This window comes from Protopterus annectens, chromosome 1.part0, assembly GCF_019279795.1.
Source record: "Protopterus annectens isolate FY-2018-M chromosome 1.part0, PAN1.0, whole genome shotgun sequence".
NCBI classification, from domain to species: domain Eukaryota; kingdom Metazoa; phylum Chordata; order Ceratodontiformes; family Protopteridae; genus Protopterus; species Protopterus annectens.
In genome coordinates this window covers 991106986-991132570 of record NC_056725.1, presented here as the reverse complement: position 1 = coordinate 991132570, position 25585 = coordinate 991106986, and positions in this window count along the sequence as shown.

Genomic DNA, 25585 nt, shown 5'->3' with positions numbered 1-25585 from the left:
ATACACTGTGATGTTTCCTGTCCTCCTGTACTGTCAAGTGGACATTCCTGCTCACAGTGATGTCTTGGGGGACCAGGGTGACTGCAGCTATGTAAGGTATTGTGGGCAGATGCCTACATATTCATAGTAGGTTATGCCATCCTGGAGGGGGTGCTGCAGACACTTGCTGCTGGGTCTGTGTATCCAGTTCAGCACCTTGGTACAGTGCTGGCAGGGGATCCCATACATGTACATCCATCAACTTGACAGTATAGCCTTTTATTGCTATGGCAATACCTCACAGCTGTACAGATTCACACAGGTTACCCACAGGCAGGGGCCATGAGTCAGAACATTACCCCTATTGTAGTGTACGGGCAGGTATGCAGGCATCCGTTTATGTGTTTACAGCCAGGGATAGTGTGTGTGCACAGCTTTGTTGGACCTTGCACATTCCATGCTGCCCGCGCTCCCACCCCCCCATTATTCTCTCCTCTTTCTTACATTATGTATACATTCTCTGATACTTTCCCTGTGGTTATCACCCCATCACGGCTGTGTCAGTGTTGGTCGACAGTTCATCCAGTGGGACACGGTGGACATGTTAATGTGGTTTGTCCACATAGCCTTACATATGGTGTATGTGCAGTGTGTTGTGTTGTTAATTGGGTGTCCATGACATAACATGCATTGGCAGTACATGTGAGACACAGGCCCTAGGCAGATGCCTGTGGGTCATTAGCTGTTGATGCAGACCAGATGTGGCAGGCTGTTGCATTCTGTCTGTCCTACAGTCTCAGACCGCCATACAGTATATTTCCCTGGAGTGACAGGGTAGGTGTGCTAGGTGTTCATGCCACTACTTTCTATCAGCCTTGGTCAGTGGTGTGGATGCTTGCAGGGTGCTACCTACAGCTAGTGACACACCTGCATGGGACACCTGCACTGCATATTGCATTCTTTCGCTATTGCCATATACAGCTGGGGTCATATTGTTCTCATTCTCTACATCAGGGGTACAACCAGAGAGGTACCTGTGGGTGGTGTTTGCATGAGCTGGGTGCATGTGTGCTATGGACACTACTTGCATCTGACACACAGATATGCATTGGGCATTCCAGTTATGCTTGCATGTGCAGGTACATCAGCTGTTTCCCAATACATCAGTCCTACCTCCTTTGTGATCTGCTAGTGTTTGGGCAGACAACACCGTTATCCCCTACTACAGGACCAGATAATTTGATGCATACCTGTTTGTACTATTCCAAGGGTATGTCCATTTCACAGTTTCACAATATATACTGTATGTCAGGGGTACTTTCCCCTTTGTACTGCTTGTATATCTAGCCCAACAGCCATTCCATGTCAGTCTTTTAGATGGTGACACATATTACCACAATACATTTGCAATGGCTTACTGCTATCTTGTGTTATACTGGTGGGTATTGTGTCTGGCACTGCAGTTGTGAGGACTTGTCCCTGTCATCAGCGGTAGTGGGCAATGGCCACCAGGTCTTACCTCAACATGTATACATACTGACCACTCTCACACAATATGAAACACACACCAAACTAACACACACAAACCTGCATATTGTGCAGATGCTACAACCTATCCTGTTACCTTGGCCAACTCTGTCCATCTGTGCTCCACTGGTATTATACCTACACATACATGTTCCTACAATTCTACGTAGGGTTGTGGGGGGGCACACCTGACTGTTACGGCGTGTGTACATCTGATTGGGGGGGCACACCACACTATTACTACATACATACTTAGGGTTGGGGGGGTGCACATCAGACTGTTTCCACATTCCTACACAGGATTGAGAGGAGCACACCTGACTTTCTACATTTCTACAAAGGATTGGGGGACACACCTGACTATTACAACATTTCTACACAGGATTGGGGGTGGGCACACCTGACTGTTATTACATTTCTACATAGGATGGGGGACACACCTGACACTTGTACACATTTGCTATGACTATACTGGTATGTCAGGTACTCCATTTCATTCTGTATTCTAACCTATCATGCTAACTAGAGGCATATCAGTGTACTACAGGTCTTAGCTTTGATTGACCTACATATTAGTTTCTGACTTCCTAGCCTTCAGAACTAAGATCCCACTGCCTGACCCGCTGTAGTCTGACTGTGTAGGCCTGGGGGGGGTTACCATAGGCATCATTCAGAGGCCATAGCACAGCCTTTGTTTGTGTTTGTCTACACCTGTCCTGCTGGCTGTGACTGTTGTTGGCATGTGAACCCCCCTGACTGGCATGTGTGAGTCACTTACCTTGTGGGTGTCCCAGTATTGAGGGTGGTGCTGCAGGGCTGCCTATGTCAGCTGTACATAGTAGACTCCCTACACAAGGTTGAGCACATAGTGTCATGTTTGGCATCCCTTTTACTGTATGTGAGAGTCAGAGAGAGGTTTGATTCTCTGGGTCCCTCCTGTGTCAGTGTATGTGCTATGCATTGCCTCTTTCCCAAGGCCGGGGCATACTGGGCATGCCTCCTTTTGCCTATGGGGCAGGGTCAGGTTGTTCCTCCTCAGAGTCACTCTGTACTTGCACAGACCTTGTCAATGGTGGGGGGCTGTGTGGCCCTGCCCCATGCTGTTCCTGCTGCAGCTCTTTCCGCAGGATCATATTGTGTAGCATGGCGCATACAAAGACAATTTGGGTGCATGTAGCTGGTGAGTACTGTAAGGCTTCACTGGATGTGTCCAGGCACTGGAACCATGACTAGAGCATCCCAAACACATGCTCTATTATAATTCGTGTCTGTGCATGTGCCTCATTATGGAGTTCTTGTTTGGGTATGTGTGCATTTCTGATGGGTGCCATCAGCCCCGGCTCCAGTGCGCATCCCCCACTAGGTGACCATGAGGGATGTCCCCATTGGCAAATCTCTGGTACAGCTGCGTCAGATGCCAGATATGGGAATCATGATAGCTTTGAGGGCAGCCAGCACACACATTCATTATTATGCCCTCGGCATTGCACATGACCTGGAAGTTGATGGAAGGGAAGCCCTTGCGGTTGATGTAGACCCTACCCCACTCACCAGGTGGTGATTTGATGCATATATGCATGCAGTCTATAGCACCCACTACCTCAGGGTATTCTGCTATTTGGTGGAACAGTTGCATATTGCTGGCCAACATCTCACGGGAGTTGGGGAAATATACGTGCTCACTGGCATGTGTTGACATGGCATCCAGGAACTGATGGAGTACCCTGGATGCTGATGCATGTGAGAGCTCCATCATATCCCCATTTGGTCTTTCGAAGGTACATGTAGCTAGAATTCTTAGGCCTACACATGCCTTGGTATCCACTGTTAGTTCTGCATGTGAGGCATGGCTGGCACAGCTCGACAATTTGCTGTAGGAGGTGCCTGTCCACCCTATAGCGCTCCACTATCTCTAGCTCTTGTAGCTCCTGGTAGGTTACCCTGGGTCTGTACTTTCTTCTCCATCTCCTCACTGTGGGTTGGTTGACAGCATTCACATCCTCATCACCCTCAGCCTTTTCCACAAGTTGTATGATAGCTATTGCAGCCCCTATCATTTTGTTTTGCCTGTTAAAACTTCCCCACTTGTAAACACTGGTGGTGTAGAGTATGGGAAAAACCAGAGTGGAAGGTGTTTGCATAGTTTATAGTAGTGTTCAGGGCTGGGCTGGTCTGCTGCCTGTGTAATTGGCTGATTCTGATTAATTTCACCTGCCAGCTATGCTAGTTCTCCTTGATTAACTCCCTACTACTGTTTTCCCTTCCCATTGCCTTCCTATTTAAACCCAGGGGTGCACCGCACAAACACAGTGCTCAAATGTGCAGAGAGCTGCTATTTCCTGGTTTACCTTTTTTTTTTCTTTCAAACCCGGTGCACAGCACGCACACCCACCTAGGCAATGTAAAGAGTGGTAGGCAGACTCAGACCCATCCTCTTGCCTAGCTGTGCTTAGCTAGGAGCAAACCTGAGCCACAGGGCTCCAATCCACTTACAGTATGCCTGACACACACTCCTATGATGTCAGCTAACTCATAGGCTTGTACCAAGCTATTCCTGTTCTTACACTGTTGGGAGCTGACTAGCATTCAGGGGGAAATCTGGGATTCACCATCATTCCCCTCATTTGCATAAGATTGCCTGCAAATGCATAGTTACATGTCTCACACTGAGCCTCCCCCCTTAGCAACTACTACTCACTGGCCATGTTGACTTCTGCCTGCCATTGACTTTAATGGCAGAATACTGATTTTAGTTAGAATGCTTATTTTAGGTTTCTTTTCTTATTTTCCCCCCAATCCCATTTGCACGTCGCTGCCCTACGCTTAAACAACCGAAGTCAGCTAAAAAAACATCAAAGTTGATTTTTTTTTTATTTTTTAAGCTGTTTTCAATGCCAGTGGCTTTATACTTGACCATTGGCATGCTTCCTGAATGATATGCACCCTTTATCTGGAGCTGTCATGGCTCCATTTTGGAATTTGAAGAAATGTACTCTGTTACTAGCCAAGTACATTTCTGCAGATTACACTAGTCCTGCAAGGCTGTTTTCCAGCTTCCTGGATTGCAAATTCACCTCATTTGCATGGATTTCTCCAAATGGAGTAATTTGCATACAGGGGCTGAGTCTGTGCAGGACTAGTGCAGGAGCGCTCGTGCACACCACTGCAAGATATTCCGGGACCGCACGGCAGACATATTGCCTTCTAGAGCTTCTGCACTAACCCTGCACGACGTGCAAGGCTTGCAGAATCTGGGGGCTTGTATGTGTGTATGTTGCAATTTCTGTACTCTGTATAACACAGTCCTCTTACAATGTGTATACAGAAGTAGTCCTACATATATACCACTATTGTGACACTCACATTACAGTAGCATGCAGTATCAGTGGTGTGTAGATGTTTTTTTCACTGTGCTTAATTTAGATGGCATTATATCAGAAATGTGTCTGACACCCATCTGTAAGGTACAGTAACATGCACTCATCTTTTACAGGCATTGCAAACATGACACATTGTATGTCCCTTGTTTAGAATCTTCTCTGGTGTGCCAATTGATCTGTGCCACCACCATGCTATATACATTCAAACATAGTTAAGCAGAACAAGACAAACATATGCATAGGGTTGTTGTGTTTTGTAACACAACTTGTGCAATATACCGTCCTGAAACAGTTTAATGACAGGGAGATTTAGCCACCTGCAGTGCTGTGAATGTCAAGGTTGTCATTGGAGCTGTGCTTTCTTGTGTGTCTCTTATGCATTGCTTTCAGGAACACACTTCTGTGCTGCTGACTTGCAGAGCCATTGTGCCTACATAATTTTGTTTATATGCTTTCCTCTATATGCCATTCTATTTGTGTGTCTTGAATACCTCTCAACTTCCCATATTTTTGCAGAATGTCCAGAATGTTGCTTACATTTTTGTTCTAGTCCTCATAAAGACTGTAGTTTTCTGGCAAATCATTAAGGATTAATGTCACTAAGTAATGACATACATTTGAGTTTCAGACTTCATGACCTTCAGAAAATCCATGCTAGTGCAAAGCCTTTTATTCTATCCATTTAATACATTTATAAAAGCAATATTTAACATCTATCTTCGATTGTGGGCCTTTGTCCTCCATTACCTTTGGCTGTCTCAGGATTTCTTGTGCTTAGAGGTTGAAAGGTATAATGTCTCCTTCTGCCTTTCCACTGTGAATTTGCAACTTTTGTGCACTCATGTCCATGTGGGCATATTGATACAATGGTTATTCGTTTGCCACAGTCATCCTTCAGCACTCTTCTGTATTTGCATCATAACGGACACCTTCTCAGTGGTATACATACAAGGCCACATCCTTGTTACTCCTGAACAAAGTAAACTAAGTGTTATAATTTACTCTTCACCTCTTCACTGTGCAGTCTGTCTGCTTTCAGAGTTATGTCTGTATGTGTTTATCTACACTGACTACATTGTTGTGTACTGGGTGCTCTCTGCCCCTGTGAAAAAACATGCACTAAATGCAGTGTCATCTTTTGTCATATGGGTCATCTAGCAGACTGTGGTAAATATATAATTATTGCACACAAACACAAAACCCTGACATAGTGCCAGAGTGCAGCACTGTCAGCTGCCTTGACAATCAACCTGTACAGTATTGCAACACAATTATTGCCCATCTTGCATGTGTTTTTTACTGCAATATTTTTTGGTTGTACACAATCCTGCCCATGTGGAAAGTGTTTGTATGGCATGACACATTATTGCACTGCACATGGCTGACATACTACTGATGAGTCATTGACTATGACAATACGTTGCTGCTGTTCATTATGCAGATTTGAGTAAGTCATATCACTCTGATGTGGTCACATTGCTCCATTGCTCATACTGTTGCACACAATACTGCATCCAAGACAGGTATGTGCCTTTATGTGGGTGTCATTGTCATTTCACTATTTAAGTTTAAGTCCATTGTAGAACATTTGAGTATGGGCGTATGTTATATAGTGTTGTATAATGACACTGTATGCAATGCTTGCCACCTTCATACCTGTGCAGACAAAACATAACTGATTACCTGTTCTCCAGAATCTGATTGTGTCTTCACAGACACACAAGAATGACACAGTTTTTTATTCTGCATTACCTGGCATAGTTTTTAACACTTCCACATTGTGTAACTCCTGACTATTTATGGGGCATATGACATTTTCTTTATACTTCCTCTCACAGTGCATGCAGTCCCGGCCCCAGTAACTGTGATATGCAGTGTGTAGCTGTTAAGTATTAAGCTGTGTTCACATGCTGTTTTCTCAACATAGTACCAATGTACCATGTTCCCTACTAGCATTCTGTTTGTGCCTGTTTAATTAACCATGCATTTGATTATTGACTCAGACAACTGTCACTGTCATATAAACAGTGTGCTCCAGTTCATGGTCCCTGCTATTATTTTATATGCCAACCTATGTATGGTCCTGTACCACACTACCATTGTTCTTTCTCATCACTTCCTACAACAGTGCAGTCTTGGAACTGCTAACTGTATGCATGACAGTCATTCACTGTATGTAACCCTGTAGACAGTAGTGGACCCATACGATCAACAGCAGCTCCTCATTCATTTCATACTTTGTAGTGTGGCACACCAATGCACCTTACTTCATTGTGCTTACCCTAGTTATATCTGTTGCTTTAATGCATATAGTCAATTTTCTTTTGTTGTAGCATGTCATCTACTGTATTATATGTGAATATATTGTTTCAATACAATCATTCTTTGCCACATTACATAAAAATCTCATCATGTTTCTGTTTAAGTTTGTCTGCTGTGTTTATCAGTAGATTAGTTTTTGATTTGTCTAACAAAAAAGAATTGTTTCTCAGAATTAAGTCCATAAATTATCCCAGTAATCTTATTTCAGTATTAGCTAGCTTCTAGAAACCCATAAGCCATTGCAATCCAATTCCATGTGGTATAATGGTAAATAAATCAGTAATGAAGCAAAATTGCTGTGGAACACACTCCCTATCCGCATAAAACATAGTTCAGAACTGTCTATTTTCAAGTGCAACTTATATCTATGGATGTCAAACAAAAATTTACCTCAGGACTGTCACCTGTGCTACTAATGGACAAAGGCAGCTCCTAAATGCTTTACCCATGCATGGGTTCCCTCAAATTATCTATGGTATGATCCAAGTTATTCTCATTAAAGGTAATATAAAATTATCGTCCATGGGGTGGGTAAGGCCAGTCAATAACTAAATATGACAGCTTAGTTTGAACACATAAAGGGAAACTTGCTATGCTTAAAATGATTCACAAGGGCAGGTAGCCTAATATTTAACTATGAACCTATACACCTATAAGAATTAAGTCTGATGAGTAACAGTTCTGAAATAGCTGCTACAAAAAATGCCAGGAGTCTTTTAAGACAGCATCATTCCCTCAACAAAGTTTTTTAATGTATTATCTACAAAAACTGCATATAGTTCTGTTTTTGGCACACTAGCCACTACATACTGGTTTAAGTGGAGGGACTTGTGTATTTTTGTGAACATTTTTTATTTTCATTTGAGGGTCAATTTTTCCACCAAATTACAGGAATGGTGATGCAGCAGCCTTGGCACCAGTTTATGCCAATAATCTGTTGCCTTATTTGAAGCAGATCTTTTTTTTTTAATCTAAATATAGTAGGTTATTTTATATGTACAGCCATTATTTGAACGATGTTTTAATTTACTGGACAGGAAGCTTGGATGGCCATGATGAATTTCTCTTATATCTTGACAGTACTATTTATTTATTTATTTATTGTGATTATTGCATCTTTTTTCAAAATATTTATATTTTCCAAAAGAAAAGAAAAACATATAAAAGTTTTGTATGACATTGAAATATATGCATACTATTTCTACAGGTTAACAACAAGTAAAACTACCTAACAGAAATGATAAATGAAAAACGCAAACTATTTAAAAGGGTGTCTAGAATTAACATATGATCATCTTCTACTTGTGTATTTCAGATAATAATTTGTTACAGTCATTACTCTCCAATATTTCAGTTACTTTTTGCTATGTAATACATAGTGATGTGGTTCTTTCAGTTTTTCCTCTGATGGTGCCCATTTTCAACTGTGATACTGTTAACACAATATTTCTATATTGTTTAAAAGATGGAGAAGACCCAGACCTCCATTTTTTATGTTCTTTCTTGGAATGGCTAGGAGAGTCCATAAAATTGTATATTTTTTTCTTGGAACATAGTCCGGTACAGGTGCATTAAACAGAATCAGCTATTTAAATAGCTGGAATTTGTCATTAAATACTGCTTGTAAAAATAAATTTTATCCCAGTATGGTTTAAGCAATTGACATTCATAGAACATATGCTACCAGTCTGCTTTTATTTTTATTTTTAATTTGCATCAGCAACAACCAATATTTTGTAAACATTAATTCCATTCTGTGAGGTGTTAAGTAAGATCTGTATATGAACTGCCATGTAAAAAGTTTCGAGTGTAGTGAGAGATATTTGTTTTGAGGGAAGACAAATTAGTTTTTTTTTGTTTCTATCATTTGGTAATTGACTATTAACTGCTCTGAAGTAATCCCATGAATTTTCTTTAGGATAGATTTTTATTTTTTTATTTTATAGATAGACGATAAGTATTCCTTTCAAGTAATAGGTTGTTTTACTGTTAAAACCATGTGTTCTATAAATTTAGGAACATCTTGCCTAACTTTTAGTTGCATTGTCTCTTGTTTGTTTAGTATATACAACCTTAATTCCTGTATAAGTAACCACAGGTTACTATCCAAATTAAAGTTCCTTTTAACTTGATCTATTGTCAGTACTTTCTCAGAGTCCACCATTTGATGCCAATATATCAGTCCTTTGTTCTTAAGAGTCTTGACTGGTTCTATATCAAAGGTTTTGATGTTACTTTGTGAATATGCAATTGGGTACAATAAAACTGACTATGCTTTTATGTTTGAATTATTATGTATAAAGTTCTTATAAGCTTTTAGTATACAAGTGATACATTTAGAGCTTATATTTTTATGTTTAATCACAGTCATGTATTCCTTTAGTAACCAAAGAAAATTATTAGATACCAGTTCAGTGTATTTGTTTGATGATACAAAGCCCGATTTCAACCATATTTTCTCATGTATTAGCCTCTGTTTGGCTGTATAACCTGTATTTAACCATAATGATATAGTTTTTATGGCAGATGACAGTCTCCTGGATTCATTAAACTCCATGCAGGAATATTGCTATTCCTGCATGGAGCGGATCGTGCTTTTGTAGAACAGCAACACGCCTTGCATATTCATGAAGGTGCGCTGTTGTATTCTCTACATGGACACAATGTGTGTACAAGTGCAGGGGGCATGCCTGAGCATGGACACTAAACATGCCTCCTGCACTCAGAAAGTGCCATATGGCACTTTCTAAGCCGTACTGGTATAATATTAGAGCTTTGCTCTAATATTATTCCAGTATTTCAGTGTCTGTAGACACTGAAATGCAAAATTGATCATTTCAGTGTCCGCAGACACTGAAATTAAAACAGCAAGAGCAAAGCAATATAGGGGGTGTGTCACAGAAGCTGTGACACACCCCCTGTATTGCTAAAGTGCCGTATGGCACTTCTTCGTCCTGCAAAAGCAGGAAATGTGTGCAAATGCACACATAACAGGAGATAAATCCCTCAACAGTTAAAAAGTACAAGCACAGCCCCACAGACATACAAAGTTGATAGAGAACATGTCAGGCATCAGCATGAAACACACATAGAAGCCAGAAAGCCCAATCAGTGTCAGTATTTCACAAATACAGCCCCAAGTAGTTATCAGAACAACACAATACACACTCATATAACCTAAAATATAATAATAATAATAATAATAATATATACTTATTTGTAATACCCTATGGAATGTTTGTGTAGCTAAGTGGGTGTGCACATTATGGCTGTCCCCTTAGCATAGCTTAAACATTCCATAGGAGCTAAATGAAAATGGAGAGGTAAAATCATCAAGCTAACTTAGTGTAGTGATTAGAATTGCAGCTTTACATGCAGGTGCTCATGGTTTAACTCCTAAGGCAGACAACTTATTTTTGCATGTGAAAGTAATGTTAAAATTATTTTAGTAAACTTAAATTATGTAGCAACTATTTTTTGTCAACCAGGGTAGTGTAGCAGTTCCAAAAGTGAGATGTCAGTGTAGGAAAGATGTGAAACCCCCATATAAACACACCTGCCCCATACAGTATAGTCACACAAGAATATAATGTAATGTAATGAAAGCGCATAGTGGGATGTCATGGAAATTATAATGTGTATGTAAATATTATTTTATATTATATAATGACTGAACATTAACATACAAAAATGAGTACGCTAATTGGCCAACCCAACCACAGTGCTCGTAAATCCAAGAGTATACTAACGTAACAACTTCCGGTTGCCCGGACTTTTTCCGTTTGTACATCTCTTGTTCATTGTTTTCTTTTCTTTTTTCTGTAGAGATAGCAACGTTGAAACAAAGAGCTCCATTACTTTTTTTAAGATATCTCAATATGTTTTACAAGTTGAAGAACTCGTATAACATAGCAAGATATAAAAAAAAAATGCAACAGAGATCTTCCTATCAACAGAGAAAGGAAGATATCTGTTGCTTTTTTAATATATCTTACTATGTTATACGAGTACTTCAACTCGTATAACATACCGAGATATGTTAAAAAAAAATGGAGATCTTCCTATTTCCACTGCTACCTCTGCACAGCACTGATGTACTGAGTAATTGTGGGAACATGCCCCTTAAGCATGTGCAGTACATCAGAAATGACCCAGGATACTGGAAAACCATGGAAAGGCATCACAGAAGCATTATACAATGACATTATTTAAAAAAGGCAAGTATTATTTTTCTTAAATAATGTCATTGTATAATAGCAATAACCCATGGGTGGGTGTGGCCATTGCTGGATCTACCCATGGTTGGATATTTTTGGTCACTGGGGCTTCACCCTAATGACCAAACCACATCAACGGTGGGAAAATCCAGCATTACCCACACTCAGCTGTGGGTTATTGCTTAAATATAACATTATAAGTATAATATGCTTAAATGTGTCTTAATCAGTCTGTAACCATCAGACCTTGTTCTGCCCAGCAACAAAATAGTTAGCCCTGCCATGTCTTGAACCTGGGATGCTGTCCTCTACAATCACAGCAAAATAGTACTACACCATGTGAGCTTTGAGAAGTTGCAGTGCTCTAACAAACATATCCTACATTTAGGTAATTTAACATTAATTAAAAAAACAGCACTCCCAAGTGTTGATCCCATGACCCTAAACACTACAGTCAGAGGAATGTACCACTAAACCATCTCAACTGTAAGAGCTAAGGTTGCTTTTTCAAACACATCATGCAATAGAGGCATACAACATTAGGGAGAAGGCTTTGTGGAGCATTTTGTGTGTTGTATATAGACATACACACACACACACGTATATATATATAAATATATATATATATATATATATATATATATATATATATATAAATATATATATATATATATATATATATATATATATATATATATACATACACACACACACACACACACACACACACACACACACATGTATATATATATATATATATATATATATATATATATATATATATATATATAGTATATATCTGATGAAACATATATATGATACAGTAGAACAGTAGAATCATAATATATATATATATATATATATATATATATATATATATATACACATACATACATGCAGTGCAGTTATACCTCAGAACCATCCCTCTCAACCTGTTAGTGCAAGGAACCTGGACAAAGGCTGTAAAAGGTGGGGGGGGGGGTGAATGGGCTACATATATGGACATCTCAAAAATCACTGTTACAAATTAAGATACGTGTTACAACAACAGTGCGTGTTTCAGCAGACAATTACTGAAGGATATGAGGATGGAAACTGAAATGTCATGTCATTTATTTACTGAAATAAATCCTTGGATCATCACCGTGATTTACCAGAAAAATAGAAATACATTGTGGAACTGAACAAAAGTATGGCCCAAACATCTGGACATTCTGTGAAAATATGGCAGTGGAGTGGTATACTCAGAACCCCTTAGTGCATTGAGTCTGCACCAAGACTGACAAAGTGGGGGGACAAAAGCCTGAAAAAAGGGACATGTCCAAAATACATCAGTAAATAAGCTGAGAAAGTTCATGTAGTAACAGTGTATGTCCTAAAATATATTGACTGAAATATCACAATTCCAGGACTCCATTGCTTCTCAATAGTTACTGACTTCAATACCAACATCATCCCTTGCTGTTTCATGCATACATAACAATAATGAGGACCAGACCAAAGATATTGGCCAGACAACTGGACATCCTATGAATATGTGGACATAACACAACATCAGGGAAACTACTGAGCAATGCCCAAACTACAATCAGACTGATATAACACTACTCAAGTCCAGCTCTGGGTTGTACACATGCATTAGCAAATATAACAGGCACTACAGGGATGTAACACTAGTGGATAACAGACACTGTTATGAAAATGCATACCCCCAAACAAGTGCACTACAGTCAGTGACATACCAGTAAGCAAACTGAACACTACAGTATACTGTGGGAGCAACAAAATCCTGTTTGCCACTCACACATTACCCCTGCATATACTGTTCCAAGTCACAGTGTAGTGGTAATTCTGAGGAGTTATGGGACATGCCACAGTCTGCATGTAGAAACATATACAGGCAATAGAAAACCAGAAACTGGAGCAGCATGCACAGTCAGATAGAGAGGGCCCATGACACTCACATGTACCCCCTCTTTACACACCTCAAATAACATGTACACACTAAACTGCTACACAGTCCTGATGCATACAGAGACCTCTCAAATGTACAGTTTCCCACATTATGTACAGGCACTGGACTCATATCTGTGGCCATTTCCATGTTACATGTCTAGTGGTCTACAGCTTCACTGGGATGGTAGCAGAAATGAGTGCAATAAATAATGTTACTACATTACTCTGAGACTCTTAGTGCATGACATCTGGGCAAAGCCTGACATAATTGGGAGACAGAGGCCCAAACAAGGGGTTTATTGGACATATTGCTGTCATAAATGTAGACAGTAGCTGGTGTTACTGGCTTTGTTGTAACATATCTTTTCTGAGGGATATGAAGTCAGTAACACCAATGGATGTTAGCATTTACTGACTACATTCCCCAGAGTATCCTACTAATTAGCCAAGGACAACAACTGTCTGGGGAACAGACCAAATATATGAGTCATACATCTGGACAGTGTCTACATCTCTGGACAGTGTGGAGGTATGACCACAGTGATGTAACAGAATAGAAATCCCATGACAGCTGCCAAACATCTCATCCAGTACCCTATGAAGCACAGTAAGACTAACATGACACTCCCCCACATCATCTCTGGGTAATTATCCATGTATATTCAAATATAGCATGCACTGCATGGATGGAACTGTAGTGAAAAGCAGAGAGTGGTGCAAAAATGAGGTGTTACAGGCATTGCACAGTCAGCCCCTACAAGCATACAGACCTGATAGACCACCAGCAGCTGTACCAGCATGCAGAGTCAGATAGATAAAGGATGTATGGCACTCACATCTGATAGTCTCCCTACCCAGCCCAACAAACATCTACACACAACACTGCTACGCAATCTTGCCAGTCTGTTCACAATGGCCAGACATACATAACTGCCATATGTACAGATTGACACAGAATTACCAGGGTGTGGAACCCTAATCCTGGCCACCACTGCATACCATGACCAGGAGTCTGCCAGGTCATTGGCATGATAACTGGAGTTCAGTTGCTAATTAATGGTATACCATACCTCTGCACCTCATAGTGCAGAACATCTGGACAACACATGAAGTACTTATGGGGCAGGGGGCCAGAAAGAGGGACATATCACACATTATAGTGTTACAAACTGAAGCAGTAGCTGGTGTTACACATGTTGTTGTACCATAACATCCCTGAAGGATATGATGTCTGGAACACCAATGGATGTCAACAGTTAGTGATTACAATCCTCACATTATCCTGATCCCACAAAAACAGATGTTGTTTGAGGAACAGACCAAGCATAACAGGCAAACATCTGGCCAGTCTGCCGACAACATGCCAGTGGAGAGGTATGTCAGAGGCATATCACTTTCAGATGTCAAGTCACCCAGTAAATACATGTCCAGATGAACCCTGTCAATCTAGCAACCCTCCATCTCTATATTAGCACTAATGACATACAATCTGTACCCAGTTCTGGAGCCAGTTCTGGAGCTTTAACCCCCATGTTGTTGGGCCGTCTCCACATGTCCTGTCCTGTGAGGTATTTCCACCTACTGTCTGTGAAGCTGTAGTTCCCACACCTCCATAATATTCCCCGCACATGCAAGGAAAATGGGCAAGGCCCACATGAAGGGCGTCCCATATGTTGGAACTAGCAGCAGTGTCCAGGCCCACACCACAATACTTTGTGGGCACCTTCATAGCTTTATGGCCTCAGCAATACCTGACAGGACAACATCAAGGTAGGCTGAATGCCTGTATTGGACAGCAGCAATACACAACTACTATCATAAGTAGAAATAATCTCAGGATGGGCTAGGAAAAAACAGGAGCCTCATTAGAAGCCATGTCACCTTATTCTGCACAAGTAAATAAGGTAACAGGCAATTTACCCTAAGGCTGCCTATGAATGCAAAGTGAAGACATCCATCAAGGCCAATCAGTAGGCCTTCCAGACATGTGTCTGCAATTCCAGAAGCAACGCACATATCTGCTCTGTAGTGGTGGTCAATAACACTACCTACACATATGCCATGGACATAGGCAACCAGCTGCAGACAGGTGAAGTGTATACATCACCACCCCTGTCTCCCCATAGGTACACAGGTGCATGTACAGCACCTGCCCTCTCCCTCATGATTAGGAAGCAGGTCTGTAATGCCCTCTCAAAAGCAATACATAGAGGTCTCCATAGGCCTGATAGCATTCCTGGCTACATCCAACACAAACACAGGCATGGACTTTCAGACCCATTATGCAGTGCAGTCAACCACAGCCTGAGCACTGGTGTCATCCCATCTGCACAGAGGACAGACAGAAAGTTGATAGAAAACAGGTTATGCATTAGCATTATGTTCACAAGGATACAAGTCTGAAACTGAAATGTATGCCATCATGTCATGACGGCAGTCCTCAATGACATGGCCAAAAACCTCAGTACTCTCCCTTTAATATAGTAATATAATATTAATATCCAATAGGCAAGAAATAAAAATATACAACTCAAATCTACAAACCAAGATAGTGCAGTGGTCAGAGTCCCAGCTTTGTATGCAGGCATACATGGTTTGAGTAATACAAACGCCAATCCAAATTTACATGGGAAAGAAGTGCTATGTTCATATTAATTTTGTCACCCAGGGTAGTGTAGCTGGTGTAACATGGATGTGTAAGTGCATATAACATGTGAAAACACCCATGTATACATGTGTCCTGTACAGTATAGTTACACCCCTTGCTACCATAATGAAAGCACATATAGCCATGGCATGTAATGGAAATCATATACACTTACTAAATGAAGTCATTAGTGTGGTATATTATGAGAATGAACTGTGAGCAATGATTAGGAATGCTCAGCAGGTTTAACACATTTATGTTGTCCTCACCCCTCCCACTGGGGTTTGAGTGTCCAAATTCACCTCAAAATTCTGTACAAATGCACAGCTGTTGCTGTATAAGAAATGGACAGATATACCCCAGGATTCATGAAGCTTGCGCCAGGCGCAGGCGTAGCATAGGCGGTATAATGCCAAATAAGGCCGCCGAGTGATTCAGGTACGATCCAATTCCATGTGCACTACCAGCGTACGTCAGATCTGCGCAGCCCTCAGATTAGGTATGCTAATCTCCCCATGCGCAGTGCCGCACAATGCAAATGAAGGTACATAGTGATTCATGAAGTGGTGCAGGCGTTGTGTAAGCCCACAGAAATGTAAACCAAAAAACACGGTTTACATTTTTCCAAACAGAACATCGGAGCTATGAAAGTGGACCAGACTCATGTATTACAAAGTTAACATATGACAATGGCTAAATATACAGCCAATGGCATAAGAAAAGATGCACAACACCTAAAAAACAACATTTAATGTCATGTCCACAGTAATGCAAAGTACAACCACAGGGGATGTGTGCGCAAACGGGAACACAAAGAAAATATATACAAATGTCATAAAATCGCAATGTAATACAAATCATGATTTCACCATAATACTCAATGGTATGCATGGTACACCACATCCAAGCTGCAAGGGTTGCTAAGGGTCTGTGACAGTGTTCGGCATGGTAACTAGGAATTAGTAGTCAATGCCATGCAAATGAGGCAGGTAAAAGTGAATCGCAAACGTCCTGCTGGACTAAGGATGTACCATACGGGGCAGCGCTACAACACCGAGGAGTGGTTTAGGGGTATATATGACATCAGCAGTGGGGTGTGCCACCGTAGCTGTAAGCACATTGGAGCAATGCAAATCTGGCCTGGCCATTGCTAAGCAAAGCCACAGGACAGGGGTGGGGAGGTAGGTATAGCATCGTTTAGCTGAGAGCACATATGGTGCCCGAAAGCGCATGTGTACGGGGATGAAAATGTGCCCGAAACTCGCTAAGCAGACGCACACGCCGTGCACCATAGCTCAAACAGGAAGGTCAGGGGAAGAAAATAAGGAAATGCCGCAGTAGGGTAATTGGAGTACAACTGAGAAATTAACACCTATTAACTCACAGCGGGCAATTGATGGCAGCTGACAAAATCTGCTCGCAGAAACCTGCAAAACAGGATAGGGGAGGTGTCAGATTGCAAAGAAAAGAGAACTATCAAAGCAGAGCAAAGCAAACCTGCAGTAGACCAGCCATAGAACACATTACGCAAGATAAGCAATGTTTAGGAAAGTACAAATGAAAGCAAGCTGCTGAATGTATGCCAGAAAATGGGAGGTGAAACGTGAAGAAATGTAAAGGGAAAGGCAAGAGGTAATCCAAGGCAGCCAAATGTAATTCAACACCAAAGGCACCACAATAGTAGTTCCTGTCGTAAAACACATAAGATATCCTGTAGCTACGATCGTACATACACACCCTATGACATCATCAGCGTTCACAGTACAATAGTATAAAGTGTGAAAGCACCTCACACACACCTGTGTGTTCCCAAACACTGCACCATAGGTGTAAACATTCGGGGAACTTTTACAATGTACATGTTGGGAGCTGCCATAGCTGTGATTCATCACCATGTGTTAGTGACAAAAATCAAAAGTCGACAAAGCAGCTGGACAAAAAATAAATCAAAAGAAACTGCTCAAGGCTGGAAAATACGAAACGACAGACTAGTGTAACTTACACTTTATTCAATGCTTTCGTAAAAAACTTCTTCAGAACCAAAAGAAATGTTACATCAAACATTCATTTAAATACTGCACACAATTAAAATCAATTAATCAATTACATAGTGTAAAATCGTAATTAAAGAGCCCTTTACAAAAAACAAACTCTTCATTCATCATTATGCACTATAGAATGGGCATAATTGAATACATTGCAATGACAAACATTAAAAAACATATGCTTCACGATCTTTTAAGAAACATTTAATATTGATGGCTTCATTTAACCCAGGAAAATGATCCGCCTGTAATTTAATTTGCCATCTAGTTTCTCTTTGAGCCAAAAAATTCCTGTAATCACCTCCCCTGTAATCAGGTTCACAGTGTTCCAGGATAGAAAACATTTTTTTTTAAACCAATACATTCAACACTATGTCTATAAAATATTTGTTTTTTGTCCTTTTTTCTAATATTATACATATGCTCCTTCATTCTAACATTTAATTTTCTAGTAGTCATACCAATATAAAATGATGAGCATTTGTCACACACTGCAATATAAACAACTCCTTTTGTTTTACAACAGAAATTACCAGGGACTCCTATAGTGTTAGGTATGTGAGGAAGTTGAATATAAGGACCTTTTAAAATAAGCCTACAAACAGAACAATCATGACATTTGTGCATACCCCTATTAATGTGCCCCTTCTTAATGCTACATGTGCTTCTGTCTCTCCCCTTTTCAAATGCTCCTTTCAAACTATGTTCATTCCTATAAAAAAAACTTTGATTTCCCCTTAGTATCTGCCATTAAATCAGCATTTCCTTCGAGGATCTTTCAATTATTGTTTATAATATTACGTATGCCTATATTGTCAACACTCATGTTCATACTGAAACACAAAATTTCAGTATACTTTCCAGTTTCCTTAACTTGGGGTGTTAGTCTATTTTTCAAAATGGGTGGATACAAAGTTGCACGTTGCTTAGAAATGTCATTAGCTGCTTCCCTTAACAAACTCTCACTGTACCCCCTCTCCAAAAACAATTGTATGATGAATTCAAGCTCATTAATAAATGTCTCATCAACACTTGTCATCCTGCTAGCTCGTATAAATTGGCTTTTGGGTATGTTATTCAGCATGAATTTCAGATGTTGACTGGTTGCATGTAAATAATTATTCTTAAAGGTTTCTTTACGAAAAATACTACTAGTAAAATATTTTCCCAATGCATCCCATGTCAGAGTTACATCCAAAAAATTAATGGAATTAACATAACATCCCACAACAAACTTCAAAAAGTCAGAAACCTCATTCAACTTGTTACAGAATAACTGCATTTCTCAAACCACTCCATATAAAATAAAAATTAAATCATCTATAAATCTTTTATAATAAATTATCTTGAATTCAGTTTTCAGGGAGTCCAAGATGGTATGTTCCCACCACCCTATGACTAAGTTGGCAAACACTGGGGCTGCTGGGGACCCCATTGCAACTCCTTGAACTTGCTTGTAAAATCTATGATTAAAAGTAAAAAAAATATTTTCTAAAATCACTTCCATAGAATCACAATAAAAACTGACTTCTCCATTAGTTATATTGCTGCATTGCTGTAAAAATGCTCTCATTGCTTCTATCCCCTTGTCATGGGGTATAGACGTGTACAAAGACATTACATCTAGAGTGAACATAATGTGCTGTGTCGGACTGAATAAATGAGATTCAGACACAAACCAAATACTATCTAAAAAGTCCCAAGAGTCCCTCAAATACGACTTCATTTTGCAAACAATAGGACTAAGCATTGCATCAATCATTTTTGACATACCCGCTGTGACATAATTCAGGGCAGAAATAATAGGTCTGAAGGGGGGGGGGGTCCTTTAGGCTTTTGTGACTCTTAGGAATGCCAAACATTACTCCTATTCTAGGATATTCTACTTCACAAAAATTATACATTGCAGAATCCGTGTTGCTGCACATCAAATTTTCATACAAAAAGCTGTTAACATGTGTAAAACTTTTCTCTATGTCCTTTGTTGAAACAATATTATATTCATTCACATTACTGAGCATATATTCCATTTTATTAATATAATCCTTTTGATTCATCAAAACAGTGAGCCCTCCCTTATCACTTTTCATTATTCTGATATCTCTAGAAGTCACTAACTCTTTCATGGCATTTCTCATGTTAACATTCAAGTTATTAAAATAATATTGACTCTTTTTATTGAGCAAAGCTCGAATCTCATTCTCACATGTTGTTTCAAACACCTGAATAGTATGAATTAAAGCTGGATTAAAACTAGAAGGTTTAAAAAACATGCTATTGTTTTTTCTCACATCTTTCAAAATATATTTCAGATTTAACTTCCTAGTAAATTTCTTTAAATCAATGATGGTTTCAACTACATCAGCTCGCCTAGTGGGAATGAAATTTAAACCTAACTTTAACAGTTGAACATGAAATTTGTTTAAAATACAGTTAGATAAATTCAAAATGTCCTTTTCAAACTCACCCTCATCTACTCGTTGTCTGTAGATGACTCAGACATTAATCTTGCCTTCTTTCTGGTCATCTTCTGCTGCTTGCAAGTTCTTTGCTCTTTCTCTGAACTTAAAAAAACACCCTGTTTGATAGCAGTGTCACTGTTTTCTTTATCAAAAGTTTTAGGTATAGATGGAACAGCCATTTCTTCAACATTAACCATAGAATCTTCAGTTTCTGAAACACTACTGAATCCAGGAACATTGTCAAAATTACCCATATGCCCCACCTGCTTAAATAAAGTTTATTGAGCATTGGATTTAAGGTGGACCGAAGAAAAGGTGGACCATTTGTTATTAGCCCTGCCAAACAGTTGTTTTCTTTCAGTTTTAAGAAAAATGGAAAAAGCAGTGCCAGTACTATATGCATTGAAATCACGCTCCAATTTTTTGTTCTTTCTCTCAATCAACAACCTTTCATGCTCTTCTATCTCTTTTAAAAGTATGACATGTTCATTTCTCTCACTAAACTTAATATGGAGCTTTGATACGAAACTATCCTCAATAGCCACAATTTCATCTTTGATTTCTCTCATCGTGTTGGAATTACATTCTATCAATAATTTGAGGAAAGTAACCCCCGCATTGTTGAAAAATTGTTTCAGAGTTTTAAAGAATGGATCAGTCACTGAAACACCATTGGGGCATTTAAAAAACCTCAAGCCCTCCGGGGCTATATTTAATTCAATGTATTTCAAAAAATATTTATTTTCAATGTCCAAACTTTTGTATTTTTTCAAAAGTTTGTCTAGACGTTCACATTTTTCTTTGAAATGTGGTTGATAAATCAAGTCAGTAGCTTTTTTTTTACTATTAAATGGATCCATACTACTAGAGAGAACAGAGGCAATGCTGGCATATGTAGGACTTTGCTTTTCAGCTCTCCGCCCTATATTAGATGTGACTTCCGACTCATTTGTATGAGTTTTACCAGTACTAACCTCAATTACAGTCTGGACATCCTCATCAGATCCATTAAAAAAACCTTCACTAGCTCTTTCAGTATGTGTCTGAGTTTTACGCTCAGAAGATAAGACACATAAAGTCTTTTGTATATCACCCAGAAGTTTGACCAGTTGGTGAGTCAAAGTCCCTTCGGACCCATTAGGAGTATCATGAAGACTTAAATCCAATAAAGGATCATTAGGAGAAACAGCCATGATGACCCCACCGAATACCAACAAAAATCAAAAGTCGACAAAGCAGCTGGACAAAAAATAAATCAAAAGAAACTGCTCAAGGCTGGAAAATACGAAAGCACAGACTAGCGTAACTTCCACTTTATTCAACACTTTCATAAAAAACTTCTTCAAAACCAAAAGAAATGTTACATCAAACATTTATTTAAATACTGCACACAATTAAAATGAATTAATCAATTGCATAGTGTAAAATTGTAATTAAAGAGCCCTTTACAAAAAACAAATGCTTCATTCGTCATTATGCACTATAGAATGGGCATAATTGAATACATTACAATGACAAACATTATAAAACATATGCTTCACGATCTTTTAAGAAACATTTAATATTGATGGCTTTATTTAACCCAGGAAAATGATCCACCTGTAATTTAATTTGCCATCTAGTTTCTTTTTGAGCCAAAAAATTCCTATAATCGCCCCCCCCCCCCGTAATAAGGTTCACAGTGTTCCAGGATAGAAAACAAATTTTTCTTAAAACCAATACATTCAACACTATGTCTATAAAATATTTGGTTTTGTCCTTTTTTTCTAATATTATACATATGCTCCTTCATTCTAACATTTAATTTTCTAGTAGTCATACCAATATAAAATGATGAGCATTTGTCACACACTGCAACATAAACAACTCCTTTTGTTTTACAACAGAAATTACCAGGGACCCCTATAGTGTTAGGTATGTGAGGAAGTTGAATATAAGGACCTTCTAAAATAAACCTACAAACAGAACAAACATGACATTTGTGCATACCCCTATTAATGTGCCCCTTCTTAATGCTACATGTGCTTCTATCTCTCCCATTTTCAAATGTTCCTTTCAAACTATGCTCATTCCTATAAATAAACTTTGTTTTCCCCTTAATAGCTGCCATTAAATCAGCATTTCCTTCGAGGATCTTCCAATTATTGTTTATAATATTACGTATGCCTATATTGTCAACACTCATGTTCGTACTGAAACATAAAAGTTCAGTATACTTTCCAGTTTCCTTAACTTGGGGTGTTAGTCTATTTTTCAAATGTAATTCAACACCAAAGGCACCACAAATGAAAGCAGGCTGATGGATGCATGCCAAAAAATGGGAGGTGAAACGTGAAGAAATGTAAAGGGAAGGGCAAGAGGTAATCCATGGCAGCCAAATGTAATTCAACACCAAAGGCACCACAATAGTAGTTCCTGTCGTAAAACACATAAGATACCCTGTAGATACGATCGTACATACACACCCTATGACATCATCAATGTTCACAGCTCAATAGTATAAAGTGTGAAAGCACCTCACACACACCTGTGTATTCCCAAGCACTGCACCTTAGGTGTAAACATACGGGGAACTTTTACAATGTACATGTTGGGAGCTGCCATAGCTGTCATTCATCATCATGTGTTAGTGACTGAAGGTGTTGTGGAGGATGATACTGACAACCACCGCAGGCCCCGGAGGAGGAGAAGAGTGTTCAGACCAAGGGTAACCTATCAGGGGCTACATGATCTGGAGATAGTAGAGTGTTACAGGGTGGACAGGGACATCTTACAGCAAATAGTTGAGCTGTGCTGGCCACGCCTGAGATCCAGAAACAACAGAGGGGAACCCATCCCAGTGGACACGAAGGTATGTGTAAGCTTGCAAATACTAGCCACAGGTACCTTTCAAAGGCCAACTGGAGATATAATGAGGATCTCACAGGCATCAGCATCCAGGGTACTACACCAGTTCCTGGATGCCATGTTACCACATGCCAATGAGCATATATACTTCCCCCGAACTCAGGAGGAGTTGGCCAGCAATATGTGTCTCTTCCACCATGTGGCACACTACCCGGAGGTACTGGGTGCGATAGACTGCAAGCACATACATATCAAGTCACCACCTGGTGAGCATGGTAGGCGCTACATAAACCGCAAGGGATACCACTCCATCAACTGCCAGGTCATGTGCAATGCCCAGGGCATTATCATGGATGTGTGTGCTGGCAGCCCTGGAAGCTACCATGACTCCCACATCTGGCATGCCTCACAGCTGTATCAGGTATTTGTCAGGGGGACATCCCACATGGCCGCCTTGTGGGGGATGCTGGCTATGCACTGGAGCCGTGGATGATGACTCCCATCAGAAATGCACACACACCCATACAAGAATGCCATAATGAGGCACACGTACAAACCAGAATCATCATAGAGCGTGTGTTCGGGATACTGAAATCACGGTTCCATTGCTTGGACATATCTGATGGAGCCTTGCAGTACTCACCAGGCAAGTGTGCCCACATCTTCATAGTATGTGCCATGCTACATAATATGATCCTGCGGAAACAGCTGCAGCAGGGACATAATGGTGAAGGCCCTCACAGCCCACCATATTGCCAAGGCCATCACAGGCACAGATGGATTCAGACCACAAACACCCTGTGCCAGCCCCAGAAGGCAGACGGAGGCATGCCCAATATGCCTACGCCTTGGCAAAGAGGGAATGTATAGCACATACTCTGACAGTGTAGGCCCCTACGGACTGACACACCTCTCCACCTGCACACACAGTAAAATGGATGGCACACACACACAACTACCTGTAAATTGTAATGTATAGGTGGCCTACTGTGTGAATCCTACATAGGCAGTCCTCAACCATTGCACACACAACAGCTATTGGAACAAGAAATGTCAACACCTGAACAGTACACGCACCTATCAGCATACGTTTGGTACTGTATGTATAGGTTCCTAGGTGCATTGGTAGGTACACGCCCGATTGTCAGAGGCCATTCATCAATCGAGGCAAACAGTGTCTGCTGTTGCCACCACATCGAGTAACCAACTGACCCTCAGTGGAGCAGAGCCAGTTGCGGGATCCATGTGTGTAATCACTGTTCCCCACACACTCTGCATGGATTCCCTGGTGCGTAAATGAGGGGATCCATACAATGTAATCATGGATGTAGTGGCAAAGCATGGGGTGTACCCATGACAGGTATCTGTCACCCCAGCATGCTCCACCTATGGTTGTGTGAAGGTGTAGCACATTATAGTGTGTGGCTCACTGTGACATACATTCCCAATGCTGGGGCACATCCATTAAACATCACTTGGACATACCATTAATAGGTCTCATCCATATGTAAACTAACTGAGTCACCCATTTGATTGCAGTATGGTGTAACAGCCGTAGTACAGTCCACATACAAAATACCATAACACATGTACAAATCCCAGATGCCCAAGTGGTAAATGCACTGACTGTTGTGCATGTTCCTGGTACCACGTCCTGCAAGGGACGTTACGTAATCCCGAAGGCACGAATAATGGATGGTGGATGCAGGTCATCAGATCAGGCTTAGCACATGTTAGCAGGAATATGCGTTGCCCAGTGCTGGTAAGTGTCGTTTAAACATGACCATACGGATATGCGCAAAACAGGGCTAAGCTTCTCTGAATATCACGCAGATCACGGTCAATGATGTCCAGAACAGGTGAAACTAGCATTATTCACCCCTGTACTAATAGTGCCTGCTCCGAAGGGTAAAATGACCACTGCCAGGAGTAGAACATGCAATCATGTACACAACCACTTAACACTAAGCTACCCAAGATGTACCAACGGCAGGTGTGTAATGTGGCAGGTTCAAACACAAACATGCGGAGTCCAGGAAACAGTATACACTGACATGTACACAATGAAAGGTGTATTCTCCCTCTCACTTTCTCTCCTATATATATATATATATATATATATATATATATATATATATACACATATATATAATAGAGATAGAAAGGGAGATAGAGAGATATATGTTGATATATACTGATTCAC